This window comes from Cervus elaphus, chromosome 19 (assembly GCF_910594005.1).
Source record: "Cervus elaphus chromosome 19, mCerEla1.1, whole genome shotgun sequence".
In the NCBI taxonomy this organism is placed as follows: Eukaryota; Metazoa; Chordata; class Mammalia; order Artiodactyla; family Cervidae; genus Cervus; species Cervus elaphus.
Window position 1 is genome coordinate 70318377 of NC_057833.1, and position 24638 is coordinate 70343014.

The window sequence follows — 24638 nt, forward strand, 5'->3', positions numbered from 1 at the left end:
GGAGGACAGAGGAACTCGGCATGCTGCAGTCCATGGAATCACAAGGAGTTGGACATGACTTAGTGACTGAACAACAGCAACATCATGGAGCTTGGCAGATAAGAAGTGTGGAATGAATCAATTTTAACTGGAGTTGAAAATGACCAGAAACCTGCAGGACCCTCCTGGGTACAAATGTCCTTCCTGAGTTCCAAAGGGCAGATTCAGAAGGTTACTTATTAGGGAAGTGAGGGAATGCAGAAAGAAAGGAAGAGCAGTCAAGAAACAATAGTGCAGGTATAGAGCAGAGTCCTAGTTCCTCCCCAGTGAATATGCATAACAATCTGATACAGATCTTTGAGTTCTTCTATAGGAACTAAGGCCCTCACCCAGGTGGAGGATGACAACTTCAGGCTGAGCACAAAGTTCCCTAAACATCGCCCTGTGACCACACCACTAGCCTTCAGAAGAAAGACGTGCATTTGTTGGCCCACTCCAGAAAATTTGCCTTTAAAAAGTCTTCCCTGGAAACTGCGGGGGAGTTTGGGTCTTTTGAGCGTGAACTGCCCCTACTCCTTGCTTGGCTCTTGCAACAAACTCCAGGTTTTGCTCTGTGCGTCCTCACTGTGCATCAGACACAAAGAACTTGGCTTTGATGACACAGCTGCCACCTCCAGCTAAGAATGTTGTTGGTCCGTGATGCTGCCTTTGTGCATATCATGATGAAAATACAGTGGAAAAAAATCAAATAAGCATACCACTGGTTATACACACATATGAGTCTTTTGCTTTGGGAAATGCTATCATATGCCAGAAGGCATTTTCCCTGTGGAGAGAGGAGGGAGCGAAGTGAGGCTCCCATCAGACACTCACTGAGCCCTGACCTTGTGCCACCTGCTATTACTAAGTGCATGGCATGTATGTCTAATTTGCTGTGCAAGATGAACCTTAGGTAGAATTTGGTGAATTCTCTAGAATAATGTTTTGATCTAATGAGTTGCTTATGCTTTTTCCTCTGTGAAAAAATTATGAAGCCCTAGTTTAAAAAATTCGAGTGAATACAAGCTATGAGGTATCTGAATTAGAAACCTCAGGTGATGCAAACTTTCCTCCCGACCCTCTATCATCATGTCATGTGTGGACTCCGCTCCTTCTGGGGGCTTATGCACAGCCAAACTGTCATTCCAGAATTCAGTGGGAGGATCTAACTGACCCTCTGAGTCAGGGAAGCTCAGTAATCATACCTGTCAACAGGCCAGTATTTTGCATGGATGAAACACCCACGGCTCAGTGACTGAAGCTACTATATACACGGCTGGGGATGGCAGTTTGCTGGTGTTAATGCACTTCCACAGGTTAAAGACTTGGATGGAAGGCTGACCGATGTTAATGTCACTGCAAATAAGGCCTGGAATTGCTACTTGTCATCATGTGGTTTTGGAGCTTCCTACTTCATGGTGCCGTAAAACCAGAGATGAGCAAGACCGGCTTGACAATCTAGGCTTTTCTAAGGTGTAGCAGAGGCCAGAGTACTTTCTTCTGTTTCACACAGAAAACACACTGTGTTTCAGAACTGTTTGTTTCAGAATTACTTCACAATCTTGTTTTGCAAAGTTTCTATGGGGATCACCTAATTTTTGAAAGGTGTGGGCACCTGTTACCACTGAATGCCATAAACTGGATGTTTGTATGTCCCCAGATTCATATATGAAAACCTAGTCCCTAATGAAGGACTTCCCTGTAGCTCAAATGATAAAGAATCTGCTTGCAATGCAGGAGACCTGGGTTCGATCTCTGGGTTGGTAAGATCTTCTGGAGAAGGGAATAGCAATCCACTCCAGTATTCTTGCTTGGAGAATCCCATGGACAGGGGAGCCTGGTGAGCTACAGTCCATGGGGTTGTGAACAATCAGACGTGACTGAGCAACTAACTACTACTGCTGCTAGTCCCTAATGTGATGGTATTTGGAAATGGGGCATTTGGGGAGGTGATTGGGTCATGAAGGTGGGGACCTCAAGAATGGTTTGAGTGCCCTTATATAGGGACCTTTAGAGGGCCCCTTCACCCCTTCTACTGTGTACGGACACAGTGACAAGACCAAGAAGAAGGCTATCACCAGATACGACATCTGTCAGCATCTTGATCTTACAATACTCAGCTCTCAGAACTGTGAGAAATAAATATTTACTGTGTAAGTCACCCAGTCTATGGTGTATTTTTTAGCTGCTGGAAGGGATTGGCACACTTGAGTCCAGGATGATGGTGGTGGTAGTGGTTGTTTCATCATCTCTAAGGAGGTAGCATCACTTGGTTTAACCACTATATTTGCCCTTAAACTTCAGCTCATTTTAGAGAGGCAAGGCCATGACTCCAATGTTGCCATAGAAACCGGTGACTCATGAGTGGAGGACTTTTACCTACAAAGAGATGTGACCTGTGAGGGTCTTCATAGTGCCTCCGTCTATGCAGTTCACGTGGCTCAATTGTAGGTGGAGATTTTAATGTGAAATTAATCTGTCTGATGGTACTTTAGGTCACACTGTTCCCCTCACATTAACAGTATTAACTATACTCTAGGTTCCTTAAGAATGGATCATATGCAGGCACATTTTAATGGTAAGGCAAGGTTCAGGAAAATTCAGAAAAAGGTTTTATAGTAAGGGTCAGTATAAATGGGCAGTAGGGATGAGAATGTTCAGGAGCATGGAAATAGGGGAAAGTGGAAGAAATGGCAAGGATGCAGAATGTAAGCTGTGGATGATGACTAACAGCCTTGGTGATTTCTGCTTACTGGGAGCTGCACTGAGCCCTTCACATGAATTCTGCTGCATTATCCTCACCACTGTCTAGCGGGGTGAATACTATTCTTAACCCCATTTTACAGATGAAGGAACTGAGGCACAGGGAGGCTAAGGAATTTACTCCCAGTCCTGCTGCTCTTCAATGCTAGAATTGGGACTGCTGTCTACAACCACTGCACTCCCCTGAGCTTCCAGTGTGAAAAGGGAATGTATTAGAAAGACAAGAACTCAAGAGGAGACGTGAAAGACCCAGGAGGGTGAGCATGGGAAAATGAGACCTCTGTTAAGGTGAAGGATAGAATTAGATCAAGAAGAGAATTAGAGAAACATCAAGGAGAAGATGTAGGACTGGAAACATCACATAGCAAGGACATCCAAAAGTGAGGGAAGAGTGTATACAAATGCCCCTCAGTAAGGGATTGGGCCTGAGGACACGTTGTATAGGAAGCTCTGGGCCTGGGGGACAACTCTTGAGATTCACCTTGACCACTGTGTGACCTCACAAGTCATTTCACCTCTGATGCTCACCTGCACAGGTGGCGATGGAACCATCTGACCCTGAGAAACTTCCTGTTGTAACTTTCTATTCCTGCTTTACACTTGGATTACTGGGACTTCCACTGTGGTCCAGTGGCTAAGACTCCACCCTCCCAATACAGGGGGCCTGGGTTAGATCCTTGGTCGGGGAACTGGATCCCACATGCTGCAACTAAATGCTTCTGCATGCCACAGCTAAGACCAGGTGCAGCAAAATAAATAAATAAGCACATAAGTAAATGAAATATTAAAAAATAAAATTAAATTACTTTTACACTTTCTCTGTCACTTGTATTTTGTAGTTTCCTTCTAAAGCCCGTTGACCACATGAAAACAGAATTCAATTCAATGTCATGATAAAATCTTCATAGAGTTTTTAAGTTTCTAACATTTCAAAACTAAAACAATATGTTAGACTTTAAGCATTTTAAAGACATGATATTAAGTGACATTGAAAGGATAATAGTCCTTTCTTACATGGACAAGGAAAGGTCTCCTTTCCTTGCTTTTCAAAATTTTATTTAATGAATTTATATAACTTTTATTAAATATGAAAGAGGAAGCAAGCTTCCCTTCCTCAACCGGCTTTCAGTCCAGGCCATTGTTTCACAATTTTTGAAGTTGTTATTATTGTTATTGTCCCTCTAAGGAAACTTTTTAAGCATTTTTATTAAACTAATCTCACACCTTGTTTTAGGTCATTTGGGTGCTATAACAAAATGCCCCAGAAAGAGCAGATGGTAACTGCTCACACTCCAGAGCCTGGAAGTCCCAGATCAGGGGGCCAGCTTGGGGGTTGAGGCACCACTGATCTGGTTCATAGATGCTGTCTCCTTATAATGTCCTTACAAGGTGGAAGGGCTGAGGGAACTCTCAGGTCTTTTTCATATGGGCCCTAATCTCATTCCTGTGGGCTCTGCCCTCATGACCTATTCACCTCCCAAAGGTCCCACCTTTGAGTGCCATCGCTTTTGGAGGTTTGGATTTCAGCATATGAATTTTTGGTGGATACAAACCCTCTGCCCAAACATAGCACCCCTCCATGCAATTTTAATAATCCAGATGTACTGCATATGACTTTATGTACTGCATGTACATTTGTGCTTCAGACACAAAGAAGAGGATGATATCTTTGATCCCTCTCCCTAAGAACTGTTTTTCACCCCCTTGAGAGTCTGGAAAGCAGGGTCCAGACCTGGAGCATCTGAGTCCAGGGCACACCTGACAGAGGTCAAGCGATGCACGGTGGGGAATATCATGGGAATATCATGGGGAAATCATGGGAATATCATGAGAATGGATCTGTGGAGCAGGGAATGGGACAAAGGTACTTGGCCAAGTTCGAACTTTCAGATTGACTTCAGCGTTCAGGTCTAGAGCTCACTGAGAAATATCAGTCAGTCAGAAGAGATCCCTTCACTAATAACAAAATGTTCATTTTCAATGAAACATTCAAGTACCCCAGCAGACAACAAACAGCCAAGGTCCTTACTCATCCTCTTTGCTATATGCTCTACCTGTCCATGCTATGATATACCCTGGGCCATGGACATGGCTTTCATGCTTTGATATCTAACAAGGGATGCTCCACCCAACAATAATTATTGACCTTCAATGTCTCACTGCAGTGTATCCAGACTAATTATCCTGCACATTTCTGGACTCTTTCATCCTTTCATTTTTAGCCAGTTTGAAAATGAGGCCCCAAGGGTGTGAGCGGATCCACAAAAAAAAGCAGGAAATATTAATCTTTCTCACTCTTCAAACCTTTTTCTTACAATGAGGATTTTTGGCTTTGCATTTTCATTGATGTATCTGCCTGAGGACCTACAGGGTGTGATGGGAGCATGGAGCAAGATTTTACAAGTCTTGTATAAGTGTTGACAGAATTTAATGAATTTATTAGATGGAACCAATTCCTGTCAAGAAGAAAATCTAATTGGATGGCATTGGAATAGAATAGACACAATTCTGAATAATGAATGCATTGTATATGTATGTATGTAGATATTTTGAACAATAAGAATCTCAAGATATTTCTGCAGCACAGCTTTTCATTTATTTTTCCTTGTCCTTTTTACTGTTTACAGAGACTTTTTAAGAGGTTATCTTCTCCTCTTAAAACATTGGCAAAATATAATTTCCTTTTAACTAATCTAATGGCACTAAATTGAATCCCCTTAACTCTACCTAGGTAGAACATGTGCTAAAAATCAGAACATAATTTTTGTGTTAAATAAATTGATCACAGAAATTCCTATTCTGATTCTATTTATAGTGTCAGTTTTTCTCAAGTTTGGGTCTGCCTGTTTTATCCAAATTGTGGAAAGGAAATTAGCCATGTCCAAGTCAATGAGAAATGTCTAAAACTGGGAAAGAACAATGTGAACAAAATTCTCTCTCCTTGGAGCCTGCACAGGATTAAGTATGAAAGTCCCTCTATTAAACAGACTTGGTATTTCTGAGGGGGGGTGGGGTAACCAAACTTAAGCCACAACAACCTTTGCGACATAAGTCACAGCACAGTTTCAAAAATTCCTGTCTATTCTAGTCAAGTGGAGATGATATTAATAAATCCATGCACAGAACAAAAGGGGCCTTTCAGGCAGGCATTATATTACTGCTTATATGAGATATTAAGTATTCATAATATCTTTTTTTTCATTTATTTTTATTAGTTGGAGGCTAATTACTTTACAATATTGTAGTGGTTTTTGTCATACATTGACATGAATCAGCCATGGATTTACATGTATTCCCTTTTAAAAATTGCTTTTTTGGGGGAGTTGTATTGCATCAATAAAGATAACAATTTGGTGCAGTTAATGACGGCTTGGAGGTCTATGGACTAGGATGTATATAAGTTGGTGGCTGGCATTAGTTTTGGAGAAGGCCTCCAGGAGATGACTAGATGGTATCTTAGTGACTGTCAGGTAGGAGGGCTAGCTTGTTAGGGTAAGTAAAGACCCCTGAGACTTCTAGGGAGGTTGTGGGGGGATAGGTATGCTAAGAAGGGAGTTTGATAGTATTTTAAATGCAGGTATATGGCACCATTCTTGGTGAAGTCATAATATACTGAAAAATAAAAATGCCTAGACCATCTTCCAGGGAGATAAAATGTTTCACCAAATCATATTTAGAAGTTTCTAAAAAACTCATAGCAATAAAAAAAAAAATCTTTTGTTCAATGACAAGAACCAGGCTAAGCTCATCATTTGTTGTTTTAAGTCTGATAGCTCCTTAGTGATCAGGTCTTTTCCTAGGGAGAGGGTACTGATTTGGATACTATAATTTCACACCAGATGTGAGCATATGGCAAGGTTATACCCACATTTTATATTTCCACTGGCTCTGAACTCTTTAATTAAGGGACCATACTTATGCAGTTTTGGATTTCAGAACTGGACAAACTGTTGTATCCAATATATACTTTGGAATTGACTGCTTGGTTTCCTGTACAAGACCTTATATTTATATATCCATCACTGTGAACTTTCATAATTTTCTTTTTTTTTTGCATGGCTTGTGGGATCTTAGTTCCCTGACCTAGATTGAACTAGTTGAACTAGATTGAACTAGGGACTGGACTAGAGCCCTTTGCAGTGAAAGCGTAGAGTCCTAAGCACTGGACTGCCAAGGAATCACTAACTTTTTCAATTTTGACTCTTCTACCCAGCTGCCCTCCCAACTTTTTTTGAAAATGTAATTAGTATGTCTTTTGTGTTTCCATCTAAGTTGATGATAGTCAAGAAGTAAATAATTAGTGAGTGTTACACATTTATAAAATTTCAATAAATGCAACAGGGTTGTCCTTGAAAGACTACAAAATGCAAATAATGAAACAGAAATTACTAGACAGCAACCATGCATACTTTTGTTCACCCACCAGATATTTACTGGGGACTTAATATATGCCAGGTAGTGTGAGCAGAAACAGATGTCACCCTCCCTTCATGGAAGCTGGCAAGGGAGACAAGTCTGCATCAAAGGACAGACCACACAAGTGAATGCAGAATCAGAACCGAATGGGTGCTGCCAGTGGGTGGGACCTGGTGTAGAGGGGGATGAGAACAGGAGCTCAGGAAGACCCTCCCAAGAAGCGATAATTAAACTGATTCTAAGGGGAGGGAAGGCCTCATAAGGGGGGCTGTTGGAGTCCTAGTTGAAGGCAGAATAGCACTTGATCATGCAAGAAGAGGATGCAGAGCTTTTCAGGCCCTTTTAGGGCACCAGACAGTTTGAGTCTTTAGTCTAAGGACCAAGAGAAACAAACCAGTGTTTTAAAAAAGGTTATTATGAAGCGTTCAGATTTGCATGAACAAAGATCGTGCTGTCTACCTGGAGAAGTTACTGGAGGGAGCCAAGGTGGATGTTGAATGACATCAAGAATCTTAGTGAGGAGTTGGGCAGGAGGTGGTGGCAGCTTGGGCTGGTGCAGAGGAAAGCTGATGAGTGTAAGAGGTGTTTATGAATTCCCTATTGTAGTATAATTCAATAAGTTGTTAAAAATGGGTTCTCCTCATTCACATTTGACTTGGATTGACACATTCTGGAATTTATAATTTAAGGTCTAAAAATGTAGACAATGCAATATTGTCGAAGAAGCTGACTGGGCGTTACTAAGGTTCTTGACCCTGTTGAGCTCTTTTTTACCTGCTTGACCTTGGGCAAGTTGCTTCCTTTTCTCTCAAGGCTTCAGTTTCCTTATCTAGTAAAAGGAAGATGGTTCCTTTCCAGGGTCTGTTTCAAACATAAAATCCTCAGATGGATTATGTGGTCTCTTTTCACACCTTCTCACATTACTCAGACTTTCTGATTTCCTTCCAGACACTTTTTTACCCATGCCAAGGGCTGAGTCTTTGGGGGTACTTTTTCAAGTTCTAAACTTTTAAACTTTAAAAATGTAACAACCTGACCTGGTAAGAATATTAGAAAAACAGGGCGTGAGTGGCAGTTTGAGTCTTACCCAAACTGAACGTCATCTTCACTAGACATAGGACAGAGTTTCATTTGACAAAAATTGGAAACAAAGACACTTAAGTGTCAAAAGCTAGATCAGTGGTGAAATGTATAAATCAACTGTAGCATATGCACAGAAAGGAATACTATACAAAAATGTACAAAAATGAAACTGAATGAATTACTTTCACAAGCAACATCACTGATGAAGGCCAAAAATACACTGAGCAAAAGAAGTCCACACCAACAGTGCATTCTGCGTGATGCCATTTGTATGCAGTTCAAAAACAGGGTGAGGTCACAGGTGGTTCAACAGTCAGGATGGAAGTTACATTCAGGGGAGAGCAGTAGGCCTGGGAGGGGCTCAAGCCCCTCGGGTGCTGGGGCTATACCATCTCCTGATCCAGGTGGAGGCTACATGAGTAGGTTCACTTTGAGAACGTTCATCAAGCTATAAGCTATGATTTTGTACTCTTCTGTGAATTAGCTTCAATAAAAACAGTTTCTTGGAAAACTGGGAGTTGAAGATTTAGTTCTCACACGACTAATCCTCTCACTGGAAATAGACTCAACACTGCAGAACACAGTTATGAATACACTGGAGAGGTGTGGGAAACATCATTAAAAAATATCATGTTATTTCTTTGCATTTTGTGCAATTTTCACTAGTTGTCAACTTTTCTACATTCATAATATACGGGATGTCTTCACTCACTTCAAATATATATTCAGTTTCATATCAAAGCCACCTGTTATGAAAGATAAAATACAAAATGTACTTAGAATATAGAATGGAAATAGCAAATGTACTTAAAATATAGATATGAAAAAAAATGTTGGGAAGGATATGGAGAAAAGGGAACCCTCATACATGATTGGTGGGATTGTAAACTGATGTAGTCACTGTAGAAAACAGCATACAGGTTCTCAAAAAACTGAAAATAGAACTGCCACATGACCCAGTTATTCCACTCCTGGGTATTTATCTGAAAAAAAAAATTACTAATTTGAAAAGATGGATGCATCCCAGTGTTCATTTCAGCATTATTTACAATTGCCAAGCTAAAGAAGATGTGATGGAATATTACTCAACCCCAAAAAGAACAAAATTTTGTCCAGTTGCAGCAACATGAATGGACTTGGATGGCAATATGTTTTAGTGAAATACATCAGACAGAGAAAGACAAATACTGTATGATGTCCCTTATATATGGAATCTAAAAAATACAAGAAATGAGTGAATATAACAAATAAAAGCACATTCACAGTATAGAGAACAAACTAGTGGGTACCAGTGGAGAGGAGGAAAGAGTAGGGTCAACATAGGGGTAGGGAAGTAAAATGTACAAATTCTTAGATATAAATAAGCTATCAATTTTAAGGATATACTGTACAGCAGAAGGAATATACTCGGTATTTTATAATAACTATAAATGGAGTATAACCTTTAAAAATTGTGAATCGCTATATTGTAGGCCTGTAATATGCAATGGACAGCAGTTGCACGTCAATAAAAAAATAAAATCTTTCATATAAAAAGAAATAGAGATATAAAAAGATACAGAGAAGCTGACAAAATGAAAAGAGGCAAAGTGCCTCACTCAGTGTTGGGGAATGTCCAGCTGCAGAACCACAGACCTATTTACTTAGATTACTTGCCTTGCAGTCAAGGCAAATGGCTGAGATGATGCTGCCGGACTTGTAGTCCACGTCTCCGCTGGGTTACGTTTGATCTCTTTGGAGGGAGGCTACACAAAACTTCCTGTATGTTGATGTTATCACTGTGTCTCCCTCGGGTTCTCATTTCCCATGTGTGTGCAAATACAGAAAGTTAAAAGCCGACACTCAAGAATGACTGCCTCCCTACTCATGGTTGTGCAATTTCTAAACTGCAAGTCTGATAGACTCTAATGAAGAAATGGACGATGTCTGAAGAGTGTTTGTAGGAAATCTGTGTGAGGGAGCCTCAGGCAAGCTCTGTGCAGCCCAGGAGCCCTCCACCAAGCCTGTCTGTTGCAGCTGCCTCTGGGTCCCCCTGGGGAATCCAGCCTCATTGGTTCGGGGTCTGACCCAGTCATCCAGATTTTTTAAAGTTCCCAGCTGATGCTCCTGTGCAGCCCAGAGCTGAGATCCCTGGCTGTAGCCAGTGTTGTTCCTGCTCCCCCAGCACTGTGCTGAAGCCCACCCTCTTGTCCAGCTGATCTTGCTCTGGGTGATTTTGTGCTATGTCTCTTCCCAACTTGGTTCAGGGACGTGGAGTGGGTAGCCTGAGATTGTGCAGGGTAGTTACACAGTGGAAACTCACAAACTCTACACATCAGAGCTCTCCCTGCCCCACTCCCCTCACCCTAAAACTGGTTGTTAAGCATTTATAAGCACCTCACTGACTGCTCCCTGATTTGGGGTGTATTAAGAGAGGAACAATAAAATGCATTTGGCAAAAGGTTAGGATGTCCATATAAAAATGCCAGATGATACTGAGGCTGCATGTGCTTCCTTGCTCACCTACTTGAACAACTTAGACACCAAGGGCAATTAATAAATTGTACCTCAACATTCAAAAAACTAAGATCATGGCATCCAGTCCCATCGTTTAATGGCAAAAAGATGGGGAAACAATGGATACAGTGACAGACTTCTTCTTGGGCTCCAAAATCACTGCAGATGGTGACTGCAGCCATGAAATTAAAAGCAATTGCTCCTTGGAAGAAAAGCTATGACAAACCTAGAGAGCATATTAAAAAGCAGAGGCCCATCTAGTCAAAGCTGTGGTTTTTCCAGTAATCATGTATGGATGTGAGAGTTGGACCATAAAGAAAGCTGAGCACAGAAGAATTGCTACTTTTGAAATGTGGCGTTGGAGGACTCTTGAGAGTCCCTTGGACTGCAAGGAGATCCACCCAGTCCATCCTAAAGGAGATCAGTCCTGAATATTCACTAGAAAGACTGATGCTGAAGCTGAAGCTTCTATACTTTGGCCACCTGATGCAAAGAGCAGTTTTTCAGTTGCTCAGTCATGTCTGACTCTTTGCTATCCCATGGGCTGCAGTACGCCAGGCTTCCTTGTCCTTTACCATCTCTTGGAACTCGCTCAAACTCATGTGCATTGAGTCGGTGAAGAGCTGACTCATTAGAAAAGACCCTGATGCTGGGAAAGATTGAAGGCAGGAGGTGAAGGGGATGGCAGATGGTTGCATGGCATTACCGACTCAAAGGACATGAATTTGAGCAAGCTTTGGGAGATGGTGAAGGACAGGGAAGCCTGGCATGCTGCAGTCCATGGGGTTGCAAAGAGTCAGACATGACTCAGCAACTGAACAACAACAACCTTAAAAGTACAACTAGAAATAGGGAGAAAGGGTTTCTCAAAAGAAGTCTTGTCCTAATATGTCGATAAACCTTCTCTCATCTCTTCTCTCACATTTTTCCTTTCAGTTTTTCTATCTTTATCTGAAAGATGCCAAAGAGTTGAAAGCAAGTCTTTATAGAATATGTCTTCTGCTCCTTATGCAGGAGACTGAAGAGTCATGACCTGGGGTGTTAAAGAGCATTCAAAGGTCGTGCTGTCTGGGAGCTGTGTATATGGTCGGCATAATCTAAGTGCTACCAGTTCTCATCTTTCTCATTAAAAGGACACTCAGGGGCTGATGTCCTAGTGAACTCCAAGGCAGGAGAGGCAGAGGAAGGGTCCCAGAGGCGTTCCAGGCCCACAGGCCAGGAAGCCTTCTGTTCCCAACCATTTCCAGGGCAGCCAGAGCAGGGCAGCAGGGGTGGTAACAGAGCATAAGTGTCTTCTTCTGTGGACGGTTTGCGCATCTGTGTAGGGCAATTTGCCCCTCTGATCCAGCCAGTCCTTTAGAGAGAAGACACCATTCTTGAGCCAGCCTGAGAGTGCCCCTGGAGCAGGAGGAAAAAGCCCCAGAGAAGTCAGCCATGGTCCAGAAATTCCTATTGCTTCAGCAGCAACCCCAGAGACCTCTTCCAACCACTTGAAAGCCAGAGAAAGTGGAGACAGGTAGGAAATGTCACATGGGACAAGTTTGCCCTTGGTGCGGGTTCTCTGGTCATCCACCAGTGGGGAGCAACTTTGTCTAATTGGCGCCATTGATTCATGGTTGACTGTCTTTTTACGTCTTACTCTTGATGTCTTCGAAGCAAGTACTTAAGGGACTTCCTTGGTGGTCCGGCGGCTAAGACTCCATGCTCCCAATGCAGGGGGCCCCAGTTTGATCCCCTGTCAGGGAATGAGAGCCCACATGCTGCAACCAAAGATCCTGCATGCTGCAATGAAGATTGAAGATCCCATGTGCCAGGACTAAGACCTGGCACATCCGTATAATTAGATTAAATAAAAACAAATAACATTTTAAAAATATTTTTTAAAAAGCCTGTTACTTAAGTGGAAGACTGAAGCTGGCATAGTAGGGTGACCAGTCACGCCAGCTTGCCTGAAGAGTGTTTGCGGCCGTGCGAGAATTTCAGGGCTAAAATCAGGAAAGTCCTAAACAAACCTGGACAAGTTGGTCAGCCCACAGTCAAATTTCCAGTTGGGAGATTATTCAGAGTAGAAAGCAAGCACTGTCAATCATACCGATCACCACTGTGGCGCCTTGTTTACCAATTGCTAAATTCTCCACCTGAGTCGTCTTGTAGCAGAGACCTCTCTGATAGCTTGAAAGTCCACGCCTGAGGTTGTATTCTTAACCAGTGGACATCAGGACTCCAAATGAGGGCTCCCCTGGTGACTCCATGGTAAAGAGTCCGCCTGCCAACTCAAGAGACCCAAGTTCGATCCTGGTTGAGAAGATCCCATGTGCCTCGGAGCAGATAAGCCCTGGCGCCATAACTACCGAGCCAGTGCTCTAGAGCCCCAGAAGCAAAACTAGGAGCCCACACGCAGCAACCCCTGAAGCCTTCATGCCCTAGAGCCTGTGGTCGCCAACAAGAGAGGCTACCACAGTGCAAAGGCCGTGCACCTCCACTAGAGAGTAGTCCCTGAGAGCCACAACTAGAGAAAAGCCCACACAGCAACAAAGACTCAGCACAGCCAAGAATAAATAAATACAATTATATTTTTAAAAAATTCTGAAATGACATCAGCCTGATAGACGATATAATGGCTTGGAAGGGAGGAAAGAGCAAAAAACAGGAACAGCAACAGTGGGTGATCTTAGTTAAGCAGGCTAGGGAGGAAGAGGCAGAGCTTCTAAATTCTCACACTGTCTGACTGGAAACCTGTGATTCATAGGGATGGATGACCGTGATGTATGCCGTGTTCATTAAAGTGGAGGAGACCGGATAAGTCACCGCCATGAATATTTCAGTTAGGAATGACTAAAATATTTCACAGTCATCTATCACCATAAGCACAAACACTCAAGTGTAGTTAAAAATCAATTCGAAGTGACAGTGAAGAAGAGAGCTGGCTGGGAGGGGAAAAACGCTTTCTCCCCCTGCGTCTGGGTTGGGTTTCTGGGTGATGTGATTTTGTTTTGTGCGTGAGCCTGGTCTGGTGCTTTGCTTGAGCAAAGCCTGGGTTAGTGGGGATTCAAAGGCGAAAGCTGTGTAATAGCAAAACCCTGACAGCCTCTAATAAAGAGATATACAATGTCTCAGATGTATTTGAGGGAACTCTGACGCTTGTGGTTTTGTATATGGTTATGGTAAATAACTAGCCGCTGATTGTTGTGGTCTGGCCTTTGCTGGGAGCACTGGACCACTGGAGACCCATTTACCCTAAATCACCCATATACCTAACCAGAGAGCTTCACATCACAATCAAAACACATAGGGCGGGGGGCTGCCAGGCCTGCAGCCCACCTCAGCTGGGAGAAAGAATTTTTTTTTTCCTTTGTTTGTGAAGAAGTTGACAAGCTCCCGGCAGCAGAGAACTTTCTGCGTGTTAGGGTTGTCACTGCACACTTCCCCTTTTCCCCATGACTGATTCTTGCAGATGGATGCTCTCGGTAAATGAGCCCAAGTGGGAGACGGAGATGATGCTAGGCCCTGAGCGGTGCCTGCCCTCTTGTGGGTAGCAGCCTTCACATCCTGACAGGAGGCGCTCAACCTGAACCAGAGCTTCGGCGGCATCGCTGGCCGTTGAACAAATTAGAGCTTGTGTGCCCGGCTCTGAACCGAAATGTAGATATATTTCTTTTTTTTTTCTTTTGTAAGATAGCCCAAACATCGTGTAAACTTAATGGAATGCATATGAAGTACCTAGCATCACTTCTAAAGGATTCTTTTCAAAAGTGTTCAACTTGAATCTAATTTTTGTTGTTTGGTTGTTGTTAAGTCATGTCATGTCCAGCTCTTTGCGACCTCATGGACTGCAGCATGCCAAGCTTCCCTGTCCTTCACTATCCCCAAGAGTTTGCTCAAACTCATGTCCATTGAGTCAGTGATGCCATCCAACCATCTCATCGTCGGTCACCCTCTTCTCCTCTTGCCCTCCATCTTTCCCAGCATTAGGGTTTTTTCTAATGACTTTCCAATGACTCTTCACATCAGGAGGCCAAAGTATTGGCGCTTCAGCATCAGCCCTTCCAATGAACATTCAGGGTTGATTTCCTTTAGGATTGACTGGTTGGATCGCTTTCCAATGTTGAATCTAATTTAACCTTTATAGTTAATGACTATTTACAAATACTATTTAAAAAGTAATTGAAGGTTAGGGTAATCAACTGTTCCACTTTGTCAAGGGTTGCCCTGGAACAGAAACTCCTGCATTCCAAGAAACCCCAGTTCTAGGCAAACTGGGATAGTTGGTCACCCTAGTACAAGTTTATCAACTGGTTGGTGTCTTATCCTTCTGGGACGTCCCAGATGGCACTAGTGGTAAAGAACCCACCTGCCAATGCAGGAGACACAGGAGATGTGGGTTCAGTTCCTGGGTTGGGAAGATCCCCTGGAGTAGGAAATGGCAATCCACTCCAGTATTCTTGTTTGGAAAATCCTATGGACAGTGCAGCCTGGTGGGCTACAGTTCATGGGGTCGCAAAGAGTTGGACAAGACTGAGCAACTAAGCATGCATGCTAGGTTATTAGATAATACTTGTTTCTTTCCTTCTCCCCCAGGCTTTTCTTCAAGCCAGTTGTTTTATGCTTTGCTGTTAGAAAATGGAGATGAGCATATGTGTGGTTGCATGTGTTTGGGGGGGGGGGTTCTCTTCCCTGGCATGAAGACAGAGTAAGAATTTTTGTCTGCTGTGTGTGAATTTGTGTAACTGTTCATGAAAGCATACACATGTGCACATTTACACATAATCTCCCAAATATTTGCTAAGTGCTTGTCATGTGAAAGTTCTGGAGGAAACAGCTGGGAGCAAAGAGAAACTGACCAAATATATTCAAGGAGTCAGAGTCACTGCCCTTAAGGAAGTTTTGACCTGATTTTCAGGGCAGGGACCTTAGCGTGGGGTGGAAGGAGAAATTCAAAAGACTGAGTTAATTAACCAGCAATGTCACTTCAAAAGAATATTCTCTGGATTATACATAGTCCAGGGCACAGAGCAGTTTCTGTGGATGAAGTCTCAGGGGAACCACAGAACCCACTAGGGGAGACCTGAGGATCTTGTCTCAACTCAGATTTGAAAGGTTTAAATCTTCACAGTGGTGCCTGGTTTCCGGCAGGCAGCCTCTGATTTGTTTACAGATCTGATCACCACTTGGCCCTTTTGTTCTGGGGCGCAGAAAGGCCCCTCTGCTTGCTGTTTGGTGATGTCTGAACAAGTCTGCTATTCCCTCCAGCCTCCTGACTCAGCAGCCCAGGCAATGTTCTCAAAAGTCCCACTTTCTCTCTCACATCCTCGGTCCCCTAAGACCTAGCCTTTGAATTCAGAGTCTGCGACCTAAGACTCCAAAGTCTGGGTCTACAAGTTCATTGAGAAAATTGTGCCCTTAAACCTAGACACTTTGTTCTTCCTATTTTCTCATTAACTCCCTTCAGCTACTTAGAATTATAAGCATCCCTTAATATTAGCATCACTACAAGTTGTACCCTGCCCTGCCGCCCGAAGGAAAGTCCTGTCCCCTCCCCCTACCCATATTACCAATATGCCTGTATGGGTCCAAACTCTGAAATTTAGAAGATTTTTTTTCTTTCTAGCTTGAAGGCCTCTGTGCTGGAGATTTACCATTATCTTTTTTCTTGGAACACTACTTGTCTTAGTTTGCTACCATAACAAAGCACCACAGACTGGAGGGCTTGAATAAGAGACATCTGTTTTCTCACAGTCTTGGAGGTTACAAGTCCAAGGTCAAGGGGTCAACAGGGTTGGTTTCCTTCTGAGGCCTCTTTCCTTGGAGGTGGACTTCTCCCACTGTCTTCATATGAGCTTCCCTTCGTGTGACTCCATGTCCTAGCCTCCTCTTTGGACACCAGTCCTTCTGGGTTAGAATCGCCTCAACGATCCTGATTTAATGTAATTACCCTTTACAGGCCCTGTATCCAAATACAGTCACATTCTGAGGGCCTCGGGGGTTAGGTTAGGGCTTCAGCATGTGGATGCTGGGAGCACGTGATTCAGCCCATACACTGCCTAAGATCAGATATTTATATTTTAATGGAAAAAGGCTTAGCTTCTAGGGATTGGCTCCCAGTTTATATTTTCCTTAACTTAGGGAAGTTCAGTTGCTCAGCTGTGTCTGACTCTTTGTGACCCCGTGGACTGCAGCATGCCAGGCTTTCCTGTCCATCACCAACACTTGGAGCTGGCTCACACTTGGATTGGGGAAATATTATTTTTATCATATTTTAGGGTAGACACAGTTTTAAATTTTTAACTGGAGGATAATTCCTTTACAGTGTTGTGCTGGTTTCTGCTGTACAACAGTGTGAATTAGCTGTAAATAAACAGATATGCCCGCCCTCTTGAGCCTCCCCCCACCTCTAAATCCCACCTCTCTAGGCCATCCCAGAGCACAGAGCTGCTCCCTTTCTATGTGACTCTCACAATAAAATCAAATATGTGTACTAAAAAATCATAGTTTGTCAGAAGATATGATTATAAATTGCAAGCTAGACTACTATGTTCACAATGTATCCAATAGGATTTAAAATCTAAAATGCTTTTGACTTCTGCTTGCCATAGTCATTGGTTGCAATATCCAGGCAGATTTTTTTCTTTTTTTTCACAAAGCCTTTTGTTGAGGGCTGACTTTCAATAGATCACAGCAAGGTTGCTGCTCTGCTACGTATGAAACCCCGACCCAGGCAGATTTTAACAGGTAGTTAAATTTATTTTACTGGGGCACACGATTAACATGATGATAGTGAAACAAGATATATGACCATCCCCCAGAGTGCCTTTCTTTCTCGTCAGTGGAAAAATTGTAGGCATCTAGTTGTAACCTTGCTCATATTCAGATTTGAATGAAATTTGATGAATACATAGACGTAAAATGGATATGAGCAATAATAAAGCAGGTGTATGCTGGCAGTTGTAATTTTCCAAGTTATTTCCAACCAAACGGGCTGGGATATAGTGTCCTGGGAGTTTGGATTGGACTTGAGTCCTCTGGGAGCAAACCTTCAAGAGTTTTTTTCCTGAAAATTATGGCTGGGCATGGAGTTGAGAAAAGAAGGGGCAGCTTATAGGGGAGACTCCCATTAGGAAAGCCAATGATCAATTCACAGTTTGAGGGAAGACATTGTACCTGGTTCTGTGCCAACAACATGGAAGCTGGGGCATCTTAGGGGAAAAGACTCCAAGAGCAAGCGTTGATAGTAACTTAATGAACTGCTCGAGGACACACTGGACAGTATTCTATGCAGTCCCCCCAAGGACTAGTACAGACACATCCTGGGGGACTTCTGATCTACTTAGGGCAGCAAAATTAATGTCAGACACAAACAGAATGGGTGGGACTCCTCTGAAAAGTTTCTCTCTTAAGTGAGGGGGAAGGTTAGTAAGTACAAGTTCTCAGGGTAGCATTTAGGAATACATTGCTTTGAGCTAAAAATAGCATCGTCTACATTGCCAAAAAAAAAAAAACAAACAACTATTTGCTTTAATTAATCCACATAGAGATTTTTTTTCACTTAATAACTATTTTTTTTTTTAAATCAGGGTTCTAGTATGTTTTGACAAAAAAGACAAAAAGTCCTAACATTTTGCAATGTGAATGCATTCCGAGAAATGATGGAAGCTTACTGCCTCTGCTCTCTGCAGCCTTTTCTAATACAGATACATTAAATTTAGCCTAACTAGCCAATAAAACAGGTTCAGTAAATTTGATTACCTACATATTTGTAATGGAATATTATTCATCCATAAAAAGACGTCATAAAAATTAGTGATTATATGAAAATTTGTTCCACATATAAGTAAAACCAATAAGTTTAAAAAGTACATGTTGTATAAATCCATATTATAAATAAACCCCTTCACAGAAAAGCCTAGATGTATACAACTGTTGAGTGATTTATCTATCAGTAGATTATTTTAACTTTCTTGCTAATCCTACAAAGCACCATAAAAAAATGTAAAAAATAAGTGATATAAAAGTTTTAAATGTTTTTTGATGCTGGCTACTGTTGATGACAAATGAATCATATGTGGAGACTCGAGTGTAGCTCCTGCTTTCTCAACAGGGCTGTTATTTCCCCCGTGGAGAGACACTTTCTTTTTAGGGAGCAAAGAAATCCAAGCTACTACAATGGTTTGTGAACTTCCAAGTACCACTGTACATGACCAGATATATCTGTCCTACCAAAATTTCAAGGAAGAGGAGAGGAGATCAGAAAGGAAAAGAAAAAAAATGTCTAAAAGGCTCCTTTTGGGGGAATGATGATCGAAAAATGATTGAGAAACATTGGCTTAGCATTGCCTAATATTTTTAGGGCCATGGTTGGTATGTCGAGGTATAGCTGTTTGGTTTTGTTTTCCTTCCTTAAGTAACTTCCTTAGACTAAAGCAATTGAAATGCCAAGTAAGTGATTTTTTTTTTTTTTTTTAATGGCTCCTCTGGACTAAGTGTCCCAAGCTGACCCAGGTAGCGTGTCATCCTCTGTTTCTGCAAGTGATCTCCCAGGACAGAGAATGCCAAGGTGTGTACAATCTGTGATCTTACCTACAGCTGTTGTCTTACCAGGGCTTCCAACCCCTACTCTGGCATTTCAGAAGGCTCTTAACTTATGAAGCTGTCAGTTCATCTCATCAACCCTCCTGGGACCCAGAGAAGTGTATTAAAAAGAATGTCATGTGCCCTGTTGGAAACATTAAGTCAGAGAATCTCCTTGATAGGTATCTCTGTGCAGAATGCTGTCCTGGGGCCATGCCAGTGGCGCCTGGCTGTCTCATTTCCAAGGCGGCAATTGAGTGATAATTGCAGGATCCTATTTTGAACAACACTACAGCAGAGCCTGATAAAGTTTGTAACTATTTAGATCGAAATCTGAGAACTCTAAACAATTTATTTACAAAGAAAGACACAGATAGGTTTTAACTACCTCATAAATTGGCTCTCCTTGACCGCAAAGACAGCAGATAGCTGGTTCCTGGGAGAATCAATTAGCCCTGGGCAAGGATTATTCCCTCAGATGGGGCTTCCTTTGGTGGACGGCTTTCATAATTACCAGACCGGGCCACGCCCGTGCCAGCACTAAACTGACAAAGCTGAGGGAAATCCCTGGGGCTTCACTTTGAGGGTTGGGGGTAGGAGGTTCTGAGCAGTGCTCTGGATGAACTGGTGAGATGTCCTGAGTAGATAAACCGGGTGAAGCCCCAGAATAGAATCCTGAGACCAGGAATTCTCAGCATTGGCCCCGTGGCATGTGGGGCTAGATCTTCTTTGTTGTGGGGCAATTCTGTGCCTTGTGGGATGTGGGCAGTATCCCTGGTACCCTCTAGCCACTCGACACCAGTATCATCCCTCCTCCTCCCAGTCCTGACCACCAAATCTGTTTCCAGAGGCTGTCAAATGTCCCCTGGGAGGGGAGTCAAAATCCAGCCCCATCCTTTGAGAACCACTGCCTGAGGCAATAACATTCCTTGGGTTTTTCGATGTGGTTTTTCAGGGGTTAATCTTTTTTTTTTTTTCCCAAGCACAGATTGATATTTGGGTATCATGTCTTCTCTCCCTTCAGGCCTTTCTGAGTGCCCCGCTATACAATTACACATTGGCTAATTCTTCCATCTTTAACCTGAAGCTTTGAAAGGAAACAGCTTTTATCTTCTCTGTTACATGGAGGGGGGTGGGATGGGTTTGAATATCTATTGCTTTGCATGCAAATTTTAATCCTTTAATCACCTTCCCCCACTTTAGGGGGTGATACCGAGAATCCACCAGTCTTGATTTTAGGCCTGTGAACAGACTGGAGGAAACCTGAAAAGGTCATTTCCTTCCCCCTGGCCATAATATCCAGGTTTTAGTGTGAGATAATTTCGCGGGTTTTCTCCATCTTTTAGCTCCAAGGAAGCCAATGCTTAAACTTCTGTCCTCTCTGCCTGGGTCCATAATGTGAAGGAACTTTTTCACTTATAATCTGCCTATTGTTCTCAATACTCAAATTTCTATGTCCTGGGGCGGAGGGGGGAGCTTTTAAGAGCTTGTGTGACACCTTCATTTGGTGCCAGTGGTCATTATTTCTCAGGCAGTGTGAAAAAAAAAAAAAAAGCTCTGTCTTTTGGCAAATTCTGCAATAGAATAAAGCAAAAGTTTTCCTTTATTTTGAGTAGCAGTCATTAAAAAGAGCGCAGACATTTGCTTTCCCTTCGTGAGCTCTTAATTGTCTAATGACAAAGGAGGATGCCGGCTCCACTTACGCCCTGTTATGTCTATGATTTGTGCAGGGTCCGTTTCCAAAGCAACTTCTTATCTGGCGGAGATGGCATTGCTTGTTGACTCTGCTCCCTGTGAACACAGTGCCATAAATTACATGGCTCCGGTTTTTTTCTTCTTGTAGTCTAATCATTTCTCTGGGGAAAACAGTGTCCTGCTGGGACTTGCCCTTCACAGCGTGCGTAAAAACACATGCCAAATTCCAACATGACCAGAGGACAGTAAGCTTTTCCATTCATCTCGGACAAAGCACTCTGCATCACACGAAGTTGTTTTCCAACATTCAGTCTCTCAACAAAGTACTTCTCTATGTTAGGAAGTGAAGTCATGAGGGACAAAGACTAAGATATAAAACTGTGATCATTGAAAACAAAACACTGAGAGAAAAAATGGCAATGGCAATGTTCTTTCACCTCTAGGATTATAAAGGATGACAGACGCCTGCGTGGCATGTATGCTCAGTTGTAGCTGACTCGTTGAGACCCCTGGACAGTAGCCCGCCAGGCTCTCTTGTCCATGAAATTTCCAAGGAAAGTATACTGGGATGGATTGCCATTTTCTCCTCCAGGAGATCTTCCTGACCTCGGGATTGAAATCATGTCTCCTGAGTCTCCTGTACTGGCAGACAGATTCTTTACCAGTGAACCACTAGGGAGGATGGCCAGGACCTAAAAGAATTCCTTATCCACTGTCATTGTAGCTTTGATCAAGAAACTGATACTTAAAGAAGAGAAGGGAGTTGTTCCTCTTGAAGCAGTTGGCTAATTGCAGTGTTGACACTAAAACTTAACTATGACTCCGACTCCCCATCTCTTTTCACTGCATTTCACTGCCCATTCCCAGCAAGAAGACAGCATGTTCCTGCCTCAGGGCCTTTGTACGGGCTGTGCTCTCTGTCTGCAACGAACCCCCTGCCCCCCTCCTGCCCAGATATTGTCTTAATTTATTTACCTATTGCTTCTGCTCAGATGTCCTCTCCTCAGAGACCATGCTGTCTACAACAGCGGGCCCTGCTTGTCCCCATTCTCTCTGCTTATCTTGCTTTCCATCACAGCATCTACTACTCTCTGGTATTATGTTCATTTCTTTGTCTCACTGCCTAGAAATTTAGAAGTCTGTTTGCAGTATGCAATCTACAATGTGGGCAAAGATTTGTGGATAAGGACGTTCTCTGTAGAGAAAGTATGTAAAGAAACTAAAAGTTTAGCTATAGGGAAATGGATAAAACAACAGCATATGTCTGTATGATACAATATCCAGCTTTTACAAATGGCGTTTTCCTCTAGGATGAAGGACAGTGCCTTATATATCTTTCTCCTGGCACATTAGAATATTTATTAGCACACAAAAAGATGTGCAAAGACTTCAACAAGCTAAAAGCTATGACAGTGTGTATCTGTTTGCCAGATCTGTGGATAAATTTCCACCTTCATACCTGTAAAGAGCATCAGATCATGAAGGTGAGAGCTTCAGTAGTCATGGCCAACACCTTGTTCTGGGTCCCAGGACCCAGGAGGAGGTGAGACAGAAATGGAGAAGCCAGGGTGTCCTAATTGGGAACTGATTTCTGGCATGTCCTGGACACTTATATCCCCTACAGAGAGATACATTCTTTCAATTGTCTCTAGTTTTAAATATTTTAAGAATGCAGTTCCTGGTAATGTATTAATAGCAAGAATTGGGGCAGATGTGAAAAGTGGCATGTGTGGTATTGGGAGTAAAAAGGGATAGGGACTGAAAACATCAGAAGCTGCCAATTATGCAGGTTGTAATTTTCACGTATTATGTTAGGAAGTGAATACATTGAACTGAAATATTCAGGAATATCAGCATTTTCCTAAGATCAGGCCCTGAGTAGGTAAAGAACATCCTCAATAAAGCATAGCCAGAGAAAGAAAGGGCTGCTGGAACAGAAGTCAATGCGGAGGGGGGAGCTCAAACATCAACACATCAGAGAAGAGGGACGGCAAGATCACAGCGGGGTGAAGAGTAAAAGCAGCAACACCCACCACACCATCCAGTCTGATCTACTGAACCACCACCACCACTCTGGCAGAACCATGAGGGTCAACAGTCAGTATGAACAAAATAAAGCACCGGGTATTTAAAGACGTTCTGAAACATAAAAATGATAGAGAGTGTATTCGCTTCTAGGGCTGCTCAAACAGCAGAAATGTATTGCCTTATAGTTTTGGAAGCTAGCAGTCCAAGATCAAGATGTCTACAGGGCCAGGCTTCCTCTGAAGATGCTAGGAAAGGAGGGTTCCAGACCTTTCTTGTAGCTTCTAGAAGTTCCTTGGCTTATACCAACATGACTGCCATCTTCACATGGTCTTCTCCTTGTGCGCGTGTCTACGTCCACATTTCTTCTTTTTATGACACTGTTCCTGCTCTAGTACGGCTTCCTCTCATCTAATGACATCTGCAATGACTCTGTTTACAAATAGGCCACATTCTAGGGTATTGGAGGTGAGCACAACAACACATGAATTTGAAGAGGACACCATTCAATGAATGACACAGAGTTAAAGCATATTAAAAATAAACATTTTAACTCCAGAACAAGAAGACTTTATTTTTTATTTTTATTTTTTTTTTCAGAACAAGAAGACTTTAGAAAGCATCTGTTTTGTATTCTCAGTATAACACAAGATGCTGTGAATTTCATGACACAAACTTGAAAAGTGGAGTGAGAACATAGCAGACTGCGATGAAAGGACGCTGACTGAAATGCAGCAGACCTGCAAGGAAAAAATGGAAAAGATTCACAAGAAAGCTAAAAATTGCAGGTCAGTGAAAACCCATGTTAGAAACAGTGAGAGAAAGAATCAACCCTGTAGGAACCTGAATTGATAATATAAAATTTGAGACACTTTTCTTTTTAGACTTTTGGGAAAACACAAAGAGATGAAGTAATAAAATAGATGTAGATGCGTGGATGGGCTTCCTTGGTGGCTCTGCGGTAAAGAATCTGCCTGCCAATGCAGGAGACACAAGTTTGATCCCTGGATCGAGAAGATTCCCTAGAGAAGGAAACGGCAACCCATTACAGTATTTTTGCCTGGGGAATTCCATGGATAGAGGAGCCTGGCGTGCTTACAGTCCATGGGGTTGCAAAAGAGTAGGACACAACTTAGCAACTAAACAACAGGTGTATGAATAGATAAATGCAGAAGATAGATTCATAGATACTAAAGAGATGGATATCAATGGAAGATGATAAGTAGGTAGATAAATAGATAAATTCCATTGATAAGAAGATGGAGAGAGAAGTTAGAAAGTTGAGTAGATATGGAAGATTTTATATATATGTATGTATATATATATCTCAATAAAAAAGAGGCATAAATGGAAATAGGAGAGAGAGGGAGGCAGATGTGGAAGAGAAGGAGATGGATAGACACTGAGAATAAAATTTTTCTATATTCCAAATCCAAGCGAGGAGAAGACTGCTTGTTCTTTAGTCACAGAATGATGTAATCAGCAGAACCAGTTTTAAACCCTCCAACCAATCTTGGATGAGACTGCTGGAATTCACCTGTTTCTGAAGGCCTGAAAATCAGTGACAATTTCATTCT